The following is a 21,883-nucleotide window of genomic DNA, read 5'->3' as shown; positions in this document are numbered from 1 at the left end:
AGTGTTTAATCGGTTAGCTTCTGATTTCCTGGTGTCAGTAAGGCATTTTTAAGCATTTATGTACCACTCCTAGTATAGAGCTGTCATTTCCACTCTCAAATATCAAAACATTTTGTGGGGCATTGCTTGTGTTTGATTTTTTTGTTTTGGCAATTAAAAATCATAGACCCTTAAAAATTTATGAATATCTGGTCTTTACCAGTGCCTACAGAAATGGTCAGAAAAAGGCTGTATGCAACTTCCATGTCCTTGGATTGTCCTACTGATATAAAGGCAAAAAAACCACCAAATTCAATACAAAAGTAATATAAGGATCCAGAAAGTGTAAACAGGTGGAAGGCAAACAAAAGTAACAGGGAGAAGGAGAAGACAGACGAATAGATATATAGCTTAACCAAGAGGATTGAACAAAACTTAAAGCTGAACTAAACCGAAAAAAAAAAACTTTCCTTTTTCTTTCCACAGGCCCCCTGATTGCGCTGGACCTTTTCTTGATCTGGTCCTGCACCGTCCTAAATTATTCTTCGTCCCAGTGTGGAGGAAGCTCCGAGCACCACCATCTTCTATCTTTTTTTTGCTACGTCACCTGATCTTGCACTGCGCAAGTGTGAGATTGGGTGACACAGGCCGCTGTAAAGGGGAATAAAAACAGCCGATCTTAGTGCACGTGTGAGATCGGCATCTCTTTCCCCTTAGTGAAGGAAAATACCCCTTCTGCCCATGCCTGAGATCGGGCATACACAGGAGGAGCAGCACGGAAGGCTCTGCGCCCCCATTTAGTCCTGATCACCGTGGTGATCAAGACAGAAAGAGAAGGTGCTTCACCTTTTATTTTTATTTTTTTTTAAAAAGGGCATTGCACTAAAAAAAACAAAAACAAAATTAAGAAGTAGAAAAAGTTGTTTACCTTTCTATGTGCAAACATTGAGTTTAGGTCCACTTTAATTTCTTAGGGCCTAACAGAAACTGAGGGGAAATTGTTGACACTATTACATACAATGTTAAAAAATATATATTCTAATTTTCAGTACCCTCTGGTTAATTTATCTTATAATAAAAATATTCACAATAAATACATAAAACCAATGCAAAATGTTTTATCATTCTAACATACACATCTATCTAGCTGTGGCTTGTCACACACTGTTCTATAAAATTACCTAATCTCCATTTCTTTTTCATTATTCTGTTCTAGAAATAAAAAACGCCCATTAAACTACTATTGCAACATTTTAAAATGTTTGTTTATCTTATAAAATTCTAGGGAATTTTCTCCAACTCTTTTCTTCAACTAGTCCTTTCAACATATTGCTCCAGGCAAATACATTTCATTATATAATGATAAATATTGTGAGCCCACATTTAATGCTTGGGCATAAGGAGACATAGAAGTGGTTAAAGAACAGAAAAAGAAACAACTTAAAATTGACCAATTGCATCAATAATCACACTCCAATTGACTATTTGATATGTAGATGGAAGAGCCTAGAAGGTTATGGTGGGAATGGATAAAAAAAGATCATTGTTAAACCAAGTGCATAGCACAGTAGCGATTTCTAAAAAGAATAGTAGAATTCACGTCTTGTTCTATCAGATATACTAAAAAATAAAAAATCAGGATATTGGGCAAAGCCATAAAGATGCCTATAATGGTTAAATTTACTACAAGAAGTGATGATGTATAGTACATGTACAGCCTAGTATTATACATCCATTTAAACTGTATACAGCTGTTTTAAGCTGTTGGTCATCATCATTGCAGTGTCTGGAAACCATGTATTCTATGGTATAGGGCTTCCCATTGTGAAGTTTTGTAAGATTTGTTCTTAGAAGCTGGACACAGGGTTCAAATCTCAGGCTAGGTACACACATGCAATAATTACACTGAGGAATGCATTTTTGTTGAGTTAGATCTTACACTTGTTTTTTACTAATTTTTGGGTGGTGAATTCAGAAATTACCCCAGAGTTATGCTATCACATCCAGTTTTTATGATACAGGATACCCTCTATTTTTGTCAAAAAACATACAAATTTTACATACAATGAAAAAATAATGAAATAATAACTTGAATGTACTGTTTATTGAAATGTCTTTTGTTCATACAAAGGATTCATTGTTACTCATGACATTTATTTTACAGTAAAACTTGCTGCTCGCATTGCAACCAAGCATTTTGTAGCTCCAAGAGTTTCTGGACAATTTCTGTGTAATTATTTGCTTGTGTGTTTCCAAGAAATTCCTTGTGGCTTGTGTAGAATGTTTGGATCACCTGGTTTTAGGGCAGATCTTGGAGGCCAATTCCTTTCCACCCAATGCCTCCCACAAGCTCTGCTGTCCGTCCCACATGTACACATAACAGGGATACTTGGTGCATCCACGTTGCTGACCAAGAAGGAAGCATACAATTTTAGGGACAACACAGATGACCCAATTGTGTTGGTAATATTGCAACAACTTATTGGCCCTCTTTATGTCTGCATATTCTTCACAAAATGTAACTGAATGGCCAGTTGGGACTTACCCAAATATATTGCCATTGTGAAGGAGGACACACTTTAGGCTCCGCTTTGAGCTATCGATAGTCACCATTCATTTGAGGTAGAGATTGGAATTTCCAATTCCTCCATTATACCAGGTATGTTATGGCAATACACAAAGCCACTGTCATTTCTAAAGTACTGCAGAAATGCAATTTCTCTGGTTCGAAAGTACATTACCTTTGTTCCTTTTTCAAGTAAGTTTTTCTCACGTAGTCTTGATGCTAGGAGTTCTGAAGTTTTCTTCGATAGTCCCAAATCACATGCCAAATCACTCAACTCATGCTGATATCCCTTTAAGAACAGAGTCCTTTTCAATTTCAAACTCCTCATTGTTATCACCTAGTTCATCACCATAATCATGTTCTTCAAGAGAGGGTAGTGTAATGAAAACCGGCACTGGGATTTCATCTGAATGAGCCACTGGTCGTATAGCCAATGGTAGACTAGGAAACCCTATATTACATTTATATTTCTTGTTATATCCTGAAGTTTTCACTATAGAAAAGTAACAGTCACTGAAATGATCTCCTCGCTCTCGCCTAACCATAGGTATACCAAATGACATCTTATCACGTGTTCTTTTTGTCTACATCCGTAAACCCTCAACACACTGTTTGCACACCTTATTAGGGGCCCAAGGCTTATCTTGATCACCAAGTTTACTTTTTAAAATATGCCAAATAGGCTTGCTCTACAAATGTGCTGATGTTGGCCCTTTGACTGGGAATGGTGAAACTGCCACAAACATAACAAAATGAATCAGGGTTGTTTATACGCTTACGAGGAGAAACAGCAGAGCCAGACATTCCTCATTCATCGGGGTAACTGGCCAGTCGTTGTGGACTTTATTTATTATTATCGGACGTTCGGTCTGTAATCGTTTGTTTCCAACAACAATTATTGCAAGTGTGTACTTAGTCTTAGGCAGAGATGGGCTGGAAAATAGAGTAAGTAGTGACCATGGAAGAATTAACTTTTATTTTTTCCCCCTGTTGAAATACTGCTAGGTGGTGTAAATTTCAGGAATCCTGGAAATGCTGCTTTTCTATGCATTCCAAAGAATGTTTGTGAATATTTCATGGGAGGCCATGGAAAGTACTTTTAGTATGTGCCATGGATTCGACATTTCATTTTCGACAGAGTTGATCTAATATTATTTAAATTTATCCTCATTTGCTAAATATTGATATTGATTATTCTAAGAGGAATACTGTGTCTTGGATTAAAGTAAATGCAATATATACCAGTTAATTTAAAATATAATAAGGACAGCTCTTATAAAAGGGATGGCATTGTACATGGCAAGGGTAAAAATGCCTTCATGATCCATAAGTCAAACTCAACCCAGTTTTGATTGTATGGTGTCAAGTGCCTAGAAGAAGGTTTGGCCCATGCCCCTTTATGACCTTATTAGTGAACAATGAGACATAAAGCACACAGTAAAGTTTTAGTAGACACATTAGTATAATAGGTTTAAAGTGTTATTTGCCAGTGGAAGACAATTTCAGTCTAATGTTTACAATTAGTTGTTAAAAAAGCAATTAGTGACACAATACTCGACATACATTGATGATCAGAAAAGCATATAGGATTCAATTACTGATTTGGTCACAATTTTTTGGGCCTGATTTAATGAGGCTCTCCAAGACTGAAGAAGATAGACTCTCTTGGGTGAACTTGGATGATCCAGCAAACCTGGAATAGATCTAGTTCGGAATGGAATCATTTGCTGAAATATGACAAATGATTTTATGAAATCTGTTCACGATTTGCGGGTTTACCCAGTTTCACCGACAATTGTCTATCTTCCCCAGTTTGGAAGAGCTTTGGTAAATCAGGCCCAATGTGTTTAGATTAACAATTCATGGATACGTATGTATAAATTATTATTTATGCCCTGGCCACATAACCCTCTTCCCCAAAAAATTAGTTAAGCTGTCCACCAAAATCTAAAGATGCCTATAATTATAGAAATTGTAAACATACGGTGTTTATGTATGCAATGGGAAGACACACACCTGCTAAGATATTTTTAAATCATGTGGCATTCATTTATTGTATTTATCAGTTAATTTTGAACAACATGGTAGAATTTGGATACACTTTGACTTTTTTATATCATGAACCAGAGCTCTATAAAGGAAGCAATACAGCTGCAATATTCATGTAAGGATTGTGTGTGTTGCTAAGTGGCTTGAATAACCTCCATATTTCATTCATAAGTGCAACTCCTAGGATCATGCAAAGAACAGTAGGGAAGAGTTATGCACCATATTAACTGCTGAGGAGTCTCACACAGGACAGAGTAGCTAAGTAAATAACCTATTTAATACAACAAAATACAAAGAAGCCCCAGAATAACACTGTTGACTGTAGGGCATGTGTTGGTAATCTACAATTTTTAAAGAGATAAACAGCAAAAAACAGTAAGCAAAGAGCAAAAATAAACCCAACTAACAAAAAAATCTAGAGCAGCATGTCACATGCATATTTGTACATTGTCATGGTTGAAAAGTCTTTATCTCTCAATGGGCCTTATTTATTATAACTCTCCAAGGCTGGAGAGTATACCCTTTAATCAGTGAAACTGGGTGATCCAGCAAACCTGGTTGAAAACATTTGATAAGAAAAAGAAAATGACTTTTAGGAAATCCATTGCAGGTTTGCAGGATCACCCAGCTTCACTGGTGAAAGTGTATTTTCTCTAGCCCTGTAAGCTTTAATAAATCAGGCCCAATGTATTTATTGATTAGGGAATGGAGGTGCATGTAACAGGGGCCATTCACAGCAAAAATATGGTGCTTAAACCTAGCTTGCTGGTGGTTAACAAAAGAATTGTATTAAAATAGTAATATCTAAAGAGAAGAGCTCTAAATTTGTTTTTTTTAAACATTCCATAGCTAACTACTTACACATAGAGTTCATGTTCCTGCTAAGTTTCTCTTTTCCAAGAAGGTACAGTGAGAAACCTGGAGTGCAAGCCACTGAACACATCAGATTCAAATTCCTTATGTGGTCAGTGTACGTACATTTAAAAAAAATACAATACTCATATGATACATGTAAAAAAAAGGATGTTATCTGGAATGACGGCCAAAAAATTTTTTTCAGGCAGCACAAAAGCTTTTGGGGGGTGCCACTGCCTATTTCCTGCTTTTCATTCAGGAGTGTTTTCTTATCAATCACTGAAAGCATACAGAACACATCCCATGCGTTAGTGACCTCATATGCTTTTATTACCTTGAGGGCTCTAATTTTTATGAATCCTTCCCAAAAACACATATTCTTCCAAAGGTGAGGACACCTTTGAATCAAGGGATGGGGAAGGGATCAATGTTTTTGAGGAAGAGATGGGGGGGAGAGGAAAAGAAGGTAGGAAGTTCCGTGTTAACTATTTGCATCACAAATATTAAAAAAGAGACAGGTCAAAACAATCAGTAACAGAAATTCTTCTGTTTTAAAACATGCCCGTTTCTCACCAACATTCAGCGCATAATTTTGACAGAGTTCAATTCCCATTATTATCAGTACTACCCAAAGTAACATAATCATAGTGTTATATGAGCTGAACTATCAGAATTTACTGTTTTTGCTGGCTACTGTTATTACATTTATATGGACATAGATATTTTATGCTTGTGTTAAGAATCACATATAAAATATGCAAATCCTTGGTGTAAAGTTGCATTATGTTCTCCATAAAATAGAAATTTGAACACTTTGGTAGAGTTTCTAAAAATTACCACTAAAAAGGATGGAAATGCTTCCACGAGACGCAAATACTCTCATAAGTCACAAGCAATCTCATTTGCAGCCTTGGTATCATGAGATGTATAAACATAACACTACATTTTAAATGGGATGGTGTAATTAAAACTTTATTAAAGCACATGCTACTGGTACCAATGAAACACTTCAGTAAATAATAGCATCTATATCGTAAGACTGCCTCTTAAGTAAAGATGTTTATAACAGATCAGTAATGTATGTAAAAGACATATAATTGTATAATTGAACAGCATCAATTACACTACTGTCAAAATGAGGGCAGGCATTCAAGCTAGAAAAATATGTATAAAATATGTATTTGCTTTTGTAATTTGGGGAATGTGAAATGGTAGACACAAAATGTAATTGGGGATTTTAACACCAGATGGTGACCCAAACTTTAGTTTTACTCCCCTGGTTCATAGATGTGCTAATCTTTTTACTGTTAAAGGCAAAAGTATAATGAAAAGTAACTACTGTTGACTATACTGTGTAGTGGCTAACAAAAATATTTAAAATACAAGGTTCTTTCTTCAGATATATTAGGATTATGGTCTGCCCAAAGAAGAATGTCAATCATATTTCTGGGGGCTTTCGGTAAATCAACAACATACAGAACTACGGTTTCCTATATTGCATTGAATGTTTTGACAGTTTAAAAAAAAACTACAGCAGCTTCAAATTGATATGAAAAGGCATTAAAAAAATAAAATAAAATGGGTTTAATAACAATTTATATGCTACATTAAAAAAGTAGAGTTTTATTTGCTAACAAGTACTAACAGGTATGTTTCCATTTTTTGCTGTCAGTCTACTGGATAAAAGAAATTGTTATTTACAACAATCCCTGTTTGCAGTGGTAATGGCATTAGGTTTAAATAGGTGCACATTCATTGCTACAGAATTAGTATACAAATCAGCTGTCAGAGAATAGCAGCTGCTTCCCTAATAAGTTTCACCAAATAGGACAATTTCTTTTTAACAGTTACTTTAAAGCCTAACTTCAATGGAAAATACAAGCATATACAGTTGTGCATTCTTTAAAAAATGTATTTTTTTATACATTCAGCATATTAACTATACATACTTGAATATATACAAGTCTGAATATAAACCAAGTTACCTACAATTACCTGAAAAAACAGGAAAACTACAATGACTTGACTATAAACCTAGAATACAAAATTTAACCATCACTGCTCACTCTCAAAACGGTATTCAAAAAAATGGTAATAAAATGAAAGTGAATAAACACATGCATGTTGTGTTATTTTTAAAACATTCATTTAAAAGAAGGTACAATTAAAATCACAGGGTTTCAATCTGTATAGCTTTCTTTCCTAATCTTTACTGGTGAAAGTATTTTTTACTTTTGAGTCCTTTGTACAATATTGTTGCCCACTAGTAGTATGGTAGAAGGTCCTCATTTTCAGAACTATCATCAAAATTTTTCCTTACATAGGTAAGTAGGTATAAACCCCTTTGTGTAAAATAATAAATTTGCTTCTTTTCTCTGCAATGGAAAAAAAGTGCAGATATCATGTATGCATAGTGAGATTGGCCCTCTTTTCTTTTTCATTTACATGCACTATAAGCCAATATTCTTTTTCTAAAGAATTGTCAAGGCAAAAAAATTTGGTTTATATTTGAGTATCTTGTGTTTGTAAGTACATGTACACATTACATTCCTGTGATCTGCAATAAATACACCTAGCTTTTATGTCGTAAGGTAACAATGCACAGCTTTTTGTGTTGTCAGTCCTTTCAGTCCTCCCAGTTGTCTTTTGCGTAACTGCCTAACCACACCTATTCTCCAACCTCTACAACATCCAGATAAATAGGTGGGTTGTTTGAGATAACAGAAGAAATGTGGAAGGGAAATAAGACTCTCTGAATTTCTTTTTTTTAAATATATTTATTTATTTTTGCTGTTTTTAAAGAAATATAACAAAACCTATCAATGGTATATTAAACCTATAAAAGGTGTTTATTTACACTTTAATTAAAAAAAGAGGTGACAGCCTTCTGACTGTGTTTTACTGAACTGGTGTATGAATCACAAAAGTGGCTGAACGGTAATAAAAATCCTTTGGCAGATAAGACAACCTACAGTACATATGCTCATTTCTTTTGTGTTTTTAGCAGTTTTGTCCAGGGTTTTTAAAGTTCCTAAGCAATTCTCCCACTGTGCATATATAGCCTCAAAAAAAGATGACAGATCTGTCTGGCATAAAATGATCACTGAAAACATCATACATTCCCCCTTTACCCCTGTAATGTATGCTGTGAAATGAGCATTCTTGTGTCTATGGATGAGGATAATCAATCCTCGATAGGTCACGGAGGTTGTGTTTGAAAATGTCTGTCACTGATACTGCACATTTCTGATACCCATGAGACTCTTGTGAGATATTGTGTAGGCAATGGTTCTGTGTAGACATGGAAATGTTTTTGACCAGTAACAGTGAACACAGTGCATATATTAATATATATGTTGCACTGATATTCCCTTACAGAAACACACACAACACAGTACAAATGCATTATGCAGAGTGTCTGTACATAAAGATAAAATGCTTGTGAATGTTGACATAACCCGATACATGAGAAAGTATTTTGATGCAAATGTACATGAAATGTAGCAATGAAACCTTTTATCTAACACACACATAAAGGTATTCTAATGCCACTTGACATAAACAGAGCTATTTCGTATGGCAAGAAATTAATGTGTTTTCATGCAAATATTTTTTCTACTCAGGTGTAAAATGTATGGGCTGTGAAAGATGATCTTTAAATATTAAAAAAGAGCTTAAAAGTGTTGTACATTTTTACATTTATTGCAGACTTGTGACATTCCAGATTATTATTTAGGGTCTATATGGTGCTAGTATGTTAAATATGCAATGAATATCTACATATAGCTAATCCATAACCACTATCTAAGTGCACATGGCATATAATTATCTTATTTACCAGTTTGCAGAAATGTGAGAACGTGTACGTGAAAAATTATGATCAGGCAGGTAAGGTTATTTTATAATATATTTTACATTATATAATATATTACATATTTTATTATGTTATTAATAATTATATTATATTTATTAATATATTATCAAATTTTATATGAAGAACCTGCCTGATCCCAATTTTCTTAAGGTTTCTTTCCACTAATAGTATACTTACTGCGCCCAACTGTGAATGAATGTAACATTAATTAAGCAGCAAAAATTTACATTCTGACAATATTTCATGCCACATTAGGATCAGTTAAATAAAGAAAAGTTCTATGAAAAAAGAGGTACCGGTAACTTGAGAACATTAGGGGTGGGCTATAAACACAGTTTTACCTACATTTCTCTACTATCCAAAAAATATTTAACATTTTTAAAAAGTTTAAAAAGAAAACCTTAAATAGGATTTAACAAAAACTATAGTTACAAAAAAGTACTTTTAAATGACAGGTTTAAATTCCCACCCATCACCACCCCAGCACTGTAACCTGTTTAAAGCTAAATCCCAGCTCTGGGTCCCTACCTACCCCTTCTAACACTTCCAGCCTCTTTGCAGAAAGATGACTAGGGCTCCTGTGTCTAAATAGGGACTTACATAGACTGGAATAGGCTGTACACATACAAATTTTTATTTTAATGTAAAGTGTGCTTTATCTTTTGCTCCATTACAATGCAGCATAAAAATGCATTAGGCATTATACTTTCGACCATGAAATTCTCTGATAAATTCAATTATTTACAAACCGTGTGAGTTACTACTTCTATTTAATTAGGTGGAGTATGTGCATATATTTAGTGTAGGTTTTAATAATGTGGTAAAATAAATATAAATTGTAAATATTACTCAAGACAATATTTGCAAGTGCTTTAGATTTTGAATGAGCTGCATATTCTAGCTTACACAATAAAATTTCATTTTTTCAATGATTTTTTTTATATAAAGGATTACCTGAATATAGGTTTATCAAATGTCCAGGGTAACTGATAGTAGCTTAAGGGGAACTATTATTGTCCTAATATTGAGATTAACAAATACAACAATTGTTGAAAAGCAGCTAGGCCTTTTAGTCTAAAATGGATTATCACTTGATCCTTCTTTAAGCATTTTTATACAAGAGCACATTATCCTTGGAACCACCCTGGGCTCCATGCCTCATCATTAACCCGAGCGTTAGATAAATCAAAGACAGTCTAAGAGACAAAGATAAGCAAACTGCAGGCCAGCAAGACGATGATGTATAGATCCAGGAGGCTAATAGGAAAGTATTGACAGGAAAATGGTGTGCTTATCCAGCAATCACTGCATATTGCAGTGAGAGCTCCCAAAAGCAGATGGGATACACTTTGGGGAATGCATAACCGTGAGATACTGTAGTTAGGCAGAAATGGATACTAGCCTCTTAAATTGTGAAAACTTTTTTTTCCTAAATGCACATTTTCAAAGACGATATCTATGTTTTATACATGTGGCTACATGCTCTTGAGATAAATAACCTCTTGACATATTTCATTTTTCAAGGAACTGTCCTTCAATGATCCTTTATTTACATATAGTTCATAGTTTGAAATATATGATGCTTTATCCGGTGTTGGATACTTAGATTTCTTGAATTTTGTAATTTGGATGTATTACTGGTTATAATTTTATCAGTGAAATTCTTTGGTGCTGATGTAATGCTCTGTACATTTTAATAAAAAACTGTGCTTGCAAAAAATAAAATGTAACTATAACACTAGGAAGTGCGGTCTTACTTTCAATAAGGCGCTGGAGCCAACTCCTATTTTGCAAGAAAAAAAATGAATAAAAATACAATATAGGTCTAGTTACAAACTACATTTTCAAGCGACACTAAGCATAAATAGGAATCATTCTGAATGGATAAATAAGATTATCAGAACCATAAGATATTACCATCAATATTCCTAAACTCACAACTTTCCGTCTATTATGTCTAGAAAAAACTTTCAACTGCCACTGTATTTCGTAGTGTTGCCTAAAACGGAAGTGGTATGCACCAACTAGCTACACAGAAAAATAATATAAATTTTACATACTATAATTATATTTACATTTACATAAATTCAAAATTCAATAATCTGGGCACCCCTGGCCAAAGTTCAGGTTTGTCGATTTGTCAGTAAAGAGCAGTCAAAGCAAACTTTGCACTAAGGCTTGAGGGCTCGCATCGGAATAGAATCTGACGTGTGTACTGTGTCTGTTTGACATCGTTCATTGATCCGACCTGGTGGATCCATGAACGATGAATGACGGAAATGGAAGTGAAGGGGGATAGTGTAGCGGTGTGCCCTCCCCACTCCATAGAGCAGAATTGTGCTGTATGTACAGCAGTCATCCATGCATCATTCAGTCTTTTGTCGTTTTGTCTAACGACAAAAATCTAACATGTGTACATGTTAGAGACACAATGGCTACTTAAAACCCCACTGACAAAACTCTAAAGAAAAGCAGTTAAAAAAAATAAAAATAGGCTGCTAACCTTTTTCCTTGTATTTAGTCCACTTGCTGCTTCCTGCCTCTGATATCACTTTGCTTGTTAGAGGGATCTTAGGAAAGTTCAGGGCCTCAAATCTCACAAGAAGATTCTCCAACATTGTGCATGATCCCACAAGAAGTTCCACTGATGGTCACTCTCACCTAGATGTGCCTCTGCAGGAAAGAAAATTAAAGATAATTATTTTCCACTCATATTTATGAAGAATTTCTAAGATAATTGCCAACCTTCACTGAGATTTTATTCATTTGTAAAGCACTTTTGGCCAACAGGGTAATTTGGCCAACATGGTGGGAAATACCTTTTGGAATACCTTTTTTACATGGGTACACTGTCACAATCATCCTATTTGTAAATTATAAATGGTAACCTCTAAACAAGTACACCAATATACAAGATGTATTACAAATATTCAGCTCACAATCCATCAATAAATTACCTAAATACAACCAAGTACAACCAAGGTATGTCATACAAAAGTGCAATGTACAATGTACAAAGGTAATAAATAAAACATATAGCCAAATATATATTTATATATATATATATATACACATATATATATATATATATATATATATATATATATATATATATATATATATATAAAACATACTCCAGAGGTATATTTATTTTGGTGATCATAGAGGCTTAATGGTTGAAAGTCTTGCCATGCAGAACAAGGGTTCTGGGTTCAATTCTTGGTCAGGACACTTTCTGTATGGAGTCTGAAGTTCCCTCTATACTATACCAGGGTTTCTTCCAGGTACCCAGATATCCTCCCACATTCTAAAAATAAATGGTAGGTAAATAGCAACCCTGTGATGATTCCCACAGCTGCATTCATTGATGAGTGCGGTACTCACACTGACAGGAGGAGTACTGCGGCTGCATTCATGAATGCAGTCGTGGGAATCATCCTGTAATGATTCCCTTGGCTGCACTCTTGTTCATCCCTATTGTGGACAATAGACTATTACTAAGTTACAGATATTAGACAGTAGATCCTCTGCAGGACAACTGACATGACAATGGCCTCTGTAAAGGACACCAATATTTGTGTATGACTATATTGTTAATTACAACAATTGCAGCAGACACAGCTATATATGCATTTTTATGCAGCTATGTATGCGGCATTTGCTTTTTGATAGCGGCTTGCATAAATTGTGAGTGCTTTGAGTAAAAGGGGATACCCCTCCCAATGTTATGGTGTGGGGAATAAAAAGTTATACTTTGTGGTATGTATGTGTCCCCTAAGGGAAAGCAGGTGGTCCCCCCCTCCATGGCGAACAACCTTCAATCCTATTTCGCAATAACTTGTTGATAAGTAGAGGGACAAGTTAGGCACAATGGAGACTTTGGGGATGTTTCATGTGACATCACTAGCTACACATCAAATATTAGCAATTATTAATATTAGTCATAGTTAGACATATAAAAAAAGAGACTAAATTTGTGAACTTATCATGCTAGTGGTTTGTGTGGCAGTCAGCGGCACAAGAAAAAGGTTGTGGATTTAGTGAAAAATAGAATTTGAGTTTTAATATATCCTGTAGAATATTGTACCACAGTCACTTATGAAACTGACACTATAAATTGGTTAATTCCAGGGAAAAAGCATACCTCAAAACTTAACCATGTATTATTCAAGGAAGCAAAAGATGAAACTGTGTTTGAACAGTCTGCAATTAAAATATATTTTTAAATTTGAAATTAGCATCCTCCACAATAAAACAGGATAACAATTATTAAAAAAGACTTTTCTAAGACATATTTGGAAGTTGTGATATCTGCAAATCTCATCTTAATATGTGGGATGTTCAAACATTTATACATTTTTTTCTACTTAAAATTATTTTAAGTATAATTTGCAAAAATATTCTGATTAAAGCACATGTAAACCCAGAGGTTGCTATTAAAAAATCTCCCTTCTTTTACAGTTTCTTTTAGTCTTTTTTATATAACATTTATTCCAATATGGCCAAACTATAACTTTTTTTCTAAATGATTTATGATCAGTCCCATCGCCGCTACCTGTCCTTTGGCTTCTGGGCACTGGGGGAGGGAACCAGAGCACCTAGCATTATTGATTAGTTTTACAAAAACAAATAATGGTAAGACTTGGTGAAGGAGCCACTAGGTGAAGAGGTTCTTCCCATGACAGCTGGCAGCATCATAGGGCACAATAATCCATACACACAATTGTTTTGTTTTTTTGTGTTTTTTTATATTGAACTGGAGTTTGACTCTGCAGTGGCTAGAAAAACCTACAAATCACTGCCACCCCAAAAGCAGGAACAGTGAGTCACTAACAGGAACAAGTATTTAAAATATATTTACAAAAATAAAAAGGCGCATTGCTGAGGTGCATTTACTAAAAGAAAAAACATTTTTTGATTTGCAGGTTACATGATTACACATGATACAAAGTTAAAGCGGGTTCATGATATTTACAACCACTATACAAACATGCATCCTAAAATGAACATCTTTTTTGTCCTAAAATGAACAACCTGTACTCCAGGAGTAAATCAATCCAGTGTGTTGCTGCAAGGTTAAAATACAGTCATGTAAACATTGGTCCCTCTATAACTTTACTGGCTAATGGGCCTAAAACACCCAGAGGAGGTTATTAATTTCACATCAGGCTCTTCTCCATCCTCCATGCCATATGTCACTAGGGAATAAAGTCATTTGTAATCATTTGTATTACAGTCGAGAGGTCAGTGGGAATTCTCACAGGACACTTCATAAAAATAAATTATAAACTTTAAATCTTCTACACACCTTAATCCTAATTAAAAATAGGAACTGTATACATTGTAATTGTGAAGGCACACTCTCACCTCTTGATCTTGCTAACAATAATAAAAAAAAAACTAAAAAAATGTAAAAGAATATAATAACATCTAGACAAATAAGAAAAATAAAATGTATATGGGTGTGTATAATAATAACGTGTATATATATTATATAATGTATATATATATATATACACACACACATTATATACAATATATAATGTGTGTATATAATGTGTATATTCCTAGGACCCCATGAATTGATTAGGTAAATGTTAAAATCTGGCCAGAATGTAAAGCCCCAGAGGGACAAGCTATGGCCAACATAGGTTGGAAAGAGATTATAATTATTAGCCAGTATTTATATTGCAATGATCTATTATGCAGCTCTATACAAAGGCCATTGTCATATCGCTAACTGTCCCTCAAAGGTGGTCACAATATAATGTCATATTCATATGTCATTAATATAGTCCAAGGACCTAATGTTTTTTGTTTCAAGGAAATTTGAGAAACAAAAGAACTGCAAGAAGAAATTCATAAACTAAATTTGAGGAGCTTAAGGTCCCCAACTTTCCAGCATTCTAAGGCCTAATGTAAACACAAAGCAGAAGCTCTAAAATGTGGGATCTGGGTAAACTGAATTTCAAAAAAATGTTTTTTGAGCTTTAATTGTGAACCTTGAGGATTATTTTTACCACAGTTCCTGCCGCTACAGAGGTCATTGAGGGCTTGTATAAAAATTAATTTACGTTCATAAAAAATTTGCAAAGAACTAAATGTTTAAAGCCTGATCACAGACTGACTTTAAATGTGAAGCAACACCATTGAGAATTAGACTGATGTATTACATGGCCAGTGGGCAGTTACTACTGGACAACTTGCAGTAGGCATATAGGTTTACAAATATTTTTTCATTCACTTTTATTATTTACAGGCACTACTGCATTGTTGCATAGTTTTATGAGAAAAAAAAACTAACACAGAATAAACATGCCTTGTTGTCTGCTTTTGCTATTTTGTTGTATTTTAATGTTAATTTATTCCTGGTGGTTCAAAAATACATCCGTAAACAATATAGCTTTCTAGACCCAGAATGATGGAATAGAGGCTTTTATTTCTCATATCTGTATTTTTTATGTTGATGATGTCACTACAAGTTTTTCTTGTGTGTGGATGTATTATTATTGATCGTACATTTTGTAGCTATTGTTGTTTGACAACATTATTCACTGCTTTTAAACCAGCTATTAAGTGAAGTTGCTATAAAGTGGTTGCATTGCTTAAAAGCTTAAGGCTCCCATAGACATTAGATACTAGTCTTTCAATCCAGCCATGTTTGTCTGGATCAGGAGACAATCCTATGTCTATGTTTTACTGGAAAACACCAGCGGACACTTCCGTCAAACGATCATTGTGGGGGTATATCGATTGAACGGGTTCCTTGTCCAGCCATTATTGCATTACCCTGATAATACTGGTGCCAGAGCTGTCTACAACATACCCTTGTCCCCATCACATCCTAAACACAAATGGTTGCATGGTATTTTGTCTGTAGGGAAGAACCTTAATTTGAGGATGCCTTAAATTTTTCAAATGCTGTTTTCACATCTAACCACTCTTAGATAAGTCCAGCGCCCTCCATTGTAAAACAAGCCTTTAAAATTTGGTTCACCTCCAACCACCACCGGTTATTGGTGTTGTCAGAGCTCGGAACAGAAGTACAGAAGCTTCGGCACAATATAAAAATTCAGAGTAAAGAATAAGCACTAACTTATTAAAGCAAAATGGGAAATAGTTGTTCATTAGCCAAGGGTGTATAATTTTTATGACTAAGCTCGTCTAATAAGTCAATATGAGCATTACACACAACAATTTTATATTCTAATGGCAGTTGGCAAATGAAGTCAAGTAATGAAAACATTTACATTTTTATTTGTAATTTGCATTGCTTTCTGTCAAAATATTTAGTGCCATTAAAATGTCATTTGAATGAGCAAAAATTAAGTATTTTCCTCAAGGCACATTGTTTGTAAAGTAGAACAATATCCAATTTGCCTTAATTCCCTTTATACTTATTAATTAGTTATTGCAAAAGATTTCTCATGTACGACAAGCAAACTTTTTATGATTTTTGTTATTTTTAATGTGTTACTTTGCTTTGAAGTTTTATCACCCCACCTTCACTTGTACAAAGAACAATTTGATTAATGAGCTTTTTAACAGCTACAAGAAACACTTACAGAAGAGCTGCTATTCAGTGTGGCTTTAGAGAATCTATTCAGTCACTGGTGGTCTTGTAACTTTAACACATTTTTCTTTATCTGCCTGGCCCTCTGGCCCACAGCTGTGCCTCCTGATGGCCTGATGGACTGGATCGTACACCCTGGGACACAGGCAGGGTGCATCCATTACTCATCGGTGACAATAACTGATCAAGTAAGATGTAGAACTCAATTTCACTAGAAAGACCTATAATGTGGGAGTCAGGAGGTTATCACTGAGGGACCTGCACCTTGCTCTTTTAGCCTGTCTTATCGAGAGCTTTACAGCTACACCTTGTATAGCTGAGAACTGCAGATTTAGGCAGCAGATTAGCATACATCTTACTATGTGAGGATCATTTTAATTAAAATGTAAAACTGTATAAAGCTCATAAGGAATAATTAGAAATCAGTATCTTGCCTAAAATAATAGCGGCAAATGCAAAACAACAACTTCATGGGCTGACTGGAAAATATTGATAAGGAAACTGATTTTCAATGTTGCCTCCAAATGATCCTAATTTACATGTAGTTAAATATTTGAACACCATAGGGGCTGTTTTGTCAGCATACGTTTAAGCATTTGTACAGCTTATCTGGGTGTTACATTAAAATCTCATTGGTAAGCATTGACATAATGGGTGACCCCAATTTTTGTCCTGCATTCATCCTGGAGGGACCTGCATTCACTTCATGCCTTATGGAAACAACAGTAAGTGACAAGAAATCTCACCAATATGAGGGGAATTCCGTTAAGGGTGTGAATACGTTTTATGGGAGTATTATAGTATATAAGTAGTAAAATGAAGTTAAAACTAACTAAAACTAAAAGTTCAAAACCAAAATGTTTTTTTTCCAAACAAGTAGCTGATAAGTGAAACAGAATTACAAGAGTGGTCACCACCATTAAGTGAATGTAAGCATGCTTGGGACAAACATATTTTTATACTAATTTTTTTTTGTTATACTAGGTTTAAAGAAAAAAGAATTAAAGAAAAAACATATTCTATATTTTTATGTATCTATCAGAGTGATATACAATTTCCCTTTTCTCAACCAGCAACACATTTTTACAAATGTACACAAAGATAGAGGTATACTCGTATGCCATCTCCCACCAACAACAGTGGAGAATCACAAGATATAATGAAGTACTCTATAATTCTTAGCATGCTAATGTCATTCCCAAAATGTACACAAATATATTGAAGAAGGATTCTGTCTCTCATGGATTTGGGTACAATGTTTTAGTAACTTTAATAGTACATAGATTACCTGGACTTCCATGTGGAAAGAAAATGGTTAAATCCTTTCTACCTTGAGCCCAAAGCAATTACTGGGGTGCTTTAAGAATGGAGCTGTCTGTCATAGAAAACAGAAATATGATACAAAACTCCACTGTTCGTTTATATATATAATGGTTTAGCAAAAAGTAGTGTTTAGTAGCAACCTATTTTTCTATGCTTCCAGTATTTGATGGATTAGGAGCAATCCCTGTTTACTCGAAATGAGCTTGGCTGTTGTCTCTGAAAATGTTAAAGAGGCAGTTACCTAAATCTAAACTGGTCATACTGTATATTAATCTTTTCTTCTTAAGATACAACCCTTGTATTGGCTTGAATCTAAGGGTTCATATGCAAAAGGATAAAGACTGATAAGGAGAATGGTATTTACTTTCTCTTAAAGCAGTAATTTGCAATATATCGCTGTGGATAAAAAAATGACACAGAGCTAGGAGACAAGAGATTGGAGCATTAGGATGGGATCAAATGTGTATAGTTCCTGAAAAATGGGATATTAACTAAATATCTTTATTATCAATATTATAATTCTTATTTAGAATAAGAAGTTCAGCTTGATATAAATCATGTTTGTTAATTATTTTTTTTTAGCACTCCCTAGGGGGAAAACCTGTGCTGGGCTTATTATATAGAAGAGTGCACTGTTAGATTGGGGGACTGGCATCTGGGTACCACGGGACATTGCCAAGACAATTTGCTGAATTTTAAGTTCTGTTCTGTTATGTGGGCAAAAAAGTCTTGTTGATGGCAAGGGTCAGAGAAAAATAGCCAGGCTGATTTGAGCTAATAGAAAGGCAAACCTAACTCAGATAATCATTCGTTACAATCAAGGAATACAGAAACGTTTCTCTGAAAGCATAACACGTTGAACCTTGAAGCAGATGGGCTACATCAGCAGAAGACCACAGCAAGTGGCACTCTTTTCAGCTAAGAACAGGCAACTAAGCCTGTGAATTGCACAGGCTCAGAAAATTTGCACAAAAGATGATCAAAAACCATTACCTGGTCCAATGATTCTCAATTTTTTCTGCAACAACATTAGATATTGGGGCCATAATTTGTTGTCAACAACATGAAAGCATGGAACTGACCTGTATAATCAATGGTTCAGGCTGGTGGTGGTGTAATGGTGTTGGAGAAATTTCTTGGCATTTTTTGGGCCCGTTAGTGCCAGTTGAGCATGATTTAAATTCCATAGCCTAAATTAACATTTTTCCTCACAATGTCTATCCATTAGAGAACATTTAGGATGTGGTGAATGGGAGATTTGCAACGTGGATGTATAGATTACAGCTGACAAATCTGCAGCAAATACATGATGATTTTATGTCAATATGGACCAAAAAAAAGTGGTTGCAGCACCTTGTTGAATCTATGCCTTGATGAATAACTGTTCTGAGTTCTGAAGGCAAAAACTGAGTGTAACCTGATACTAACAAAGTGACCCTAATAAGTGGCTGGTAAGTGTATATGTAGTTAGCCTCAATTACTTTTTAGGTATTCATAATATTCTTCCTGCCTAAAATCTTGTATAACTGTTGTAGTTAACTACATGATACAAACCTGTGAGCCAATCAACTAAATTAAAACAATGTGCTTTCTGTATGACTGATATCTTAAAAGTTGTCAAAGTAATATAAAAGGCTTGTATACTACATGATATCATTAAAATGTCCTTTAATTTAAATCAGGTCATGATACTCATTTATTAAAATTAGTTCTTTAAACAAAAACTGTTTTATCATCTTTTCTGGCTGGTCATGTGACTGCAAATACTGCCTTTAAAGTAGAGTTAGTTATTTACAAAATGTAAACCTTTCCATAAAATAATGACTCTCAGCTAAAAATCTGACTCTGTAAATTACTCTGCACCTTTTCTGATATTCCATCAGATATAAAAAAAGTTACATTACAGTAAAGCGGAACTAAACTAAAAACAAAAAAATCACACCTACCTTAAATCCTGCAGATCGCTCAATGACGCTGGTCCTTCTCACTATCTGGTCCCACGTCGTCCTGGGTTTTCTCTTTGTCCAGGTGCAGAGGCAGTGCCGGGCCCTATCACCCTCTGATTTCTCTCCCGGTCTTCTTGATCCATCACCCAATCTTGCACCGCGTAGATCAAAACATAAAGGGGCGGTGCACTTTTTTTTTTAAATAAAAAGAGTGTGGCACTTAAAGAAAAGTTGTTTTTTTTGAATAATGGTGGGTTCCCGTATTTTTAAAACAAAGAGCTACTTCATGGCCCTAAAAACTTTTAGGAGGGCAGACAGTATTGAGTATTTGTAAAACCCTGTAAAAGTGGTCAGGAAGTAAATCATTTCAGGATGAGTTGTCAGTGGGTAAAAAAGGTCCCTGAATCAGTGAGAGTTCACTAATTCCCCTTTTGCTGTTGTCATTGAGAGGAATGGTGTCCTATCAATGATATGTCAGTAAGAAGAATGGTGCCTTGTTTTTGGTATCAGTAACAGGAATAGTGCCTCATCTTTTATTTCAATGGGAGGATTAGTGCCCTACTGTTGACAACAACAGCAAATAATTATTGGCCTGTCATTGTCCTTGCAGTTGAAGGAACAATTTCCAACTATTGTTGTCGGCAGTATTAGAAAAGCCCCTACCAACATTGGTGTTCACTAGGTTATTTACCATGTAATATGCCCAACATGCGCCACATACTCCCACTCTGCGTCTTTACTGGCTCCGTCTGCCAAAGATACATTGCAGGGTGCTGAAATGCTGGGCATACGGCAGCTTTCTTCAGAATACCATGAGAACATTATACATGGGTCTTCTCTTTGCAGGGGTTAGTTTAGGGCAAAAAGTGGCCCCTAATTTGAGGGCCTCTGCATTACAGACTGATTCACAATTAAGGTTCCCTCTAATTTCTTGTATATTGTTATCTTATTTCTTCTTAAGGTAAATGATCACTTTGCAAGAGGTATTTCACTTATTTTAGTGAATGTGATGATTGTTCACTAAAAAAAAATACCCAATCATGTGGAACAAAATCTAAAGTACAGTTTTTTTCTAGCATATGATTGGATGGATGAAGTCAGCAAAACTTCATCTCATTAGTTAAGCTAAATGATATATCCTTTGGAAGAAGATAGTTCACTTTGCTATGTGAACAGCCTAAAATCCTTTAGTAAATCAACCCCTATAAATCTCTAACAATATAGTTATTACGTTTTTATCTAACCATAATATACACTGCTTTTAATGTTTGCTTGGAGTTTAAATTTTGCATTATTGTACTGCGGCTACTGTTGTCACATTTCACACCCTACCCCAATCATGATCTGTCACAAAGGTCAAACATTAAGTCTAAATAAGATATCCTGTGACAATACATGGCATGCAGTAATCCTTACATTTTGCCCTGGGAACCAGAAAGAATAACATATTTCTGTATTACCAGTAGGGGCCTATTTACACCACAGGCTTTGAGCTGTATTTCTTTGCACAAGCCAAGTGTAATGCCAAACTCAACAATGAAATCCATTGTTCACACTGATGTGCTGCATTGGTATGTGAATAGTGAATATTGAATAGTGAATATTGCATGTCATACAATGAGCCTGTTTTTTTTAAAGCTTTCCTAAGCTGGAGAATATACACTTTCATCAGTGAAGCTGGGTGATCCAGCAAACCTGGAATGGATTTCTTCAAAGTT

At 34.9% G+C, this 21,883-nt stretch overlaps 1 long non-coding RNA gene across 1 annotated transcript in view; it reads right to left on the bottom strand.

Annotated features, from left to right (window-relative positions):
- The window catches only part of LOC140321777 (uncharacterized), a 108,961-nt gene that overhangs the window by 66,928 nt on the left and 20,150 nt on the right, over positions 1–21,883 (bottom strand). The window contains exon 2 of the long non-coding RNA XR_011919011.1: positions 11,827–11,996. This is a non-coding gene — a long non-coding RNA (uncharacterized lncRNA). The remainder of the gene's footprint in view (positions 1–11,826; positions 11,997–21,883) is intronic.

The sequence above is a fragment of the Pyxicephalus adspersus genome, chromosome 1, assembly GCF_032062135.1.
Source record: "Pyxicephalus adspersus chromosome 1, UCB_Pads_2.0, whole genome shotgun sequence".
Taxonomy (NCBI): domain Eukaryota; kingdom Metazoa; phylum Chordata; class Amphibia; order Anura; family Pyxicephalidae; genus Pyxicephalus; species Pyxicephalus adspersus.
This window is presented reverse-complemented; position numbering and strand designations above follow the sequence as displayed.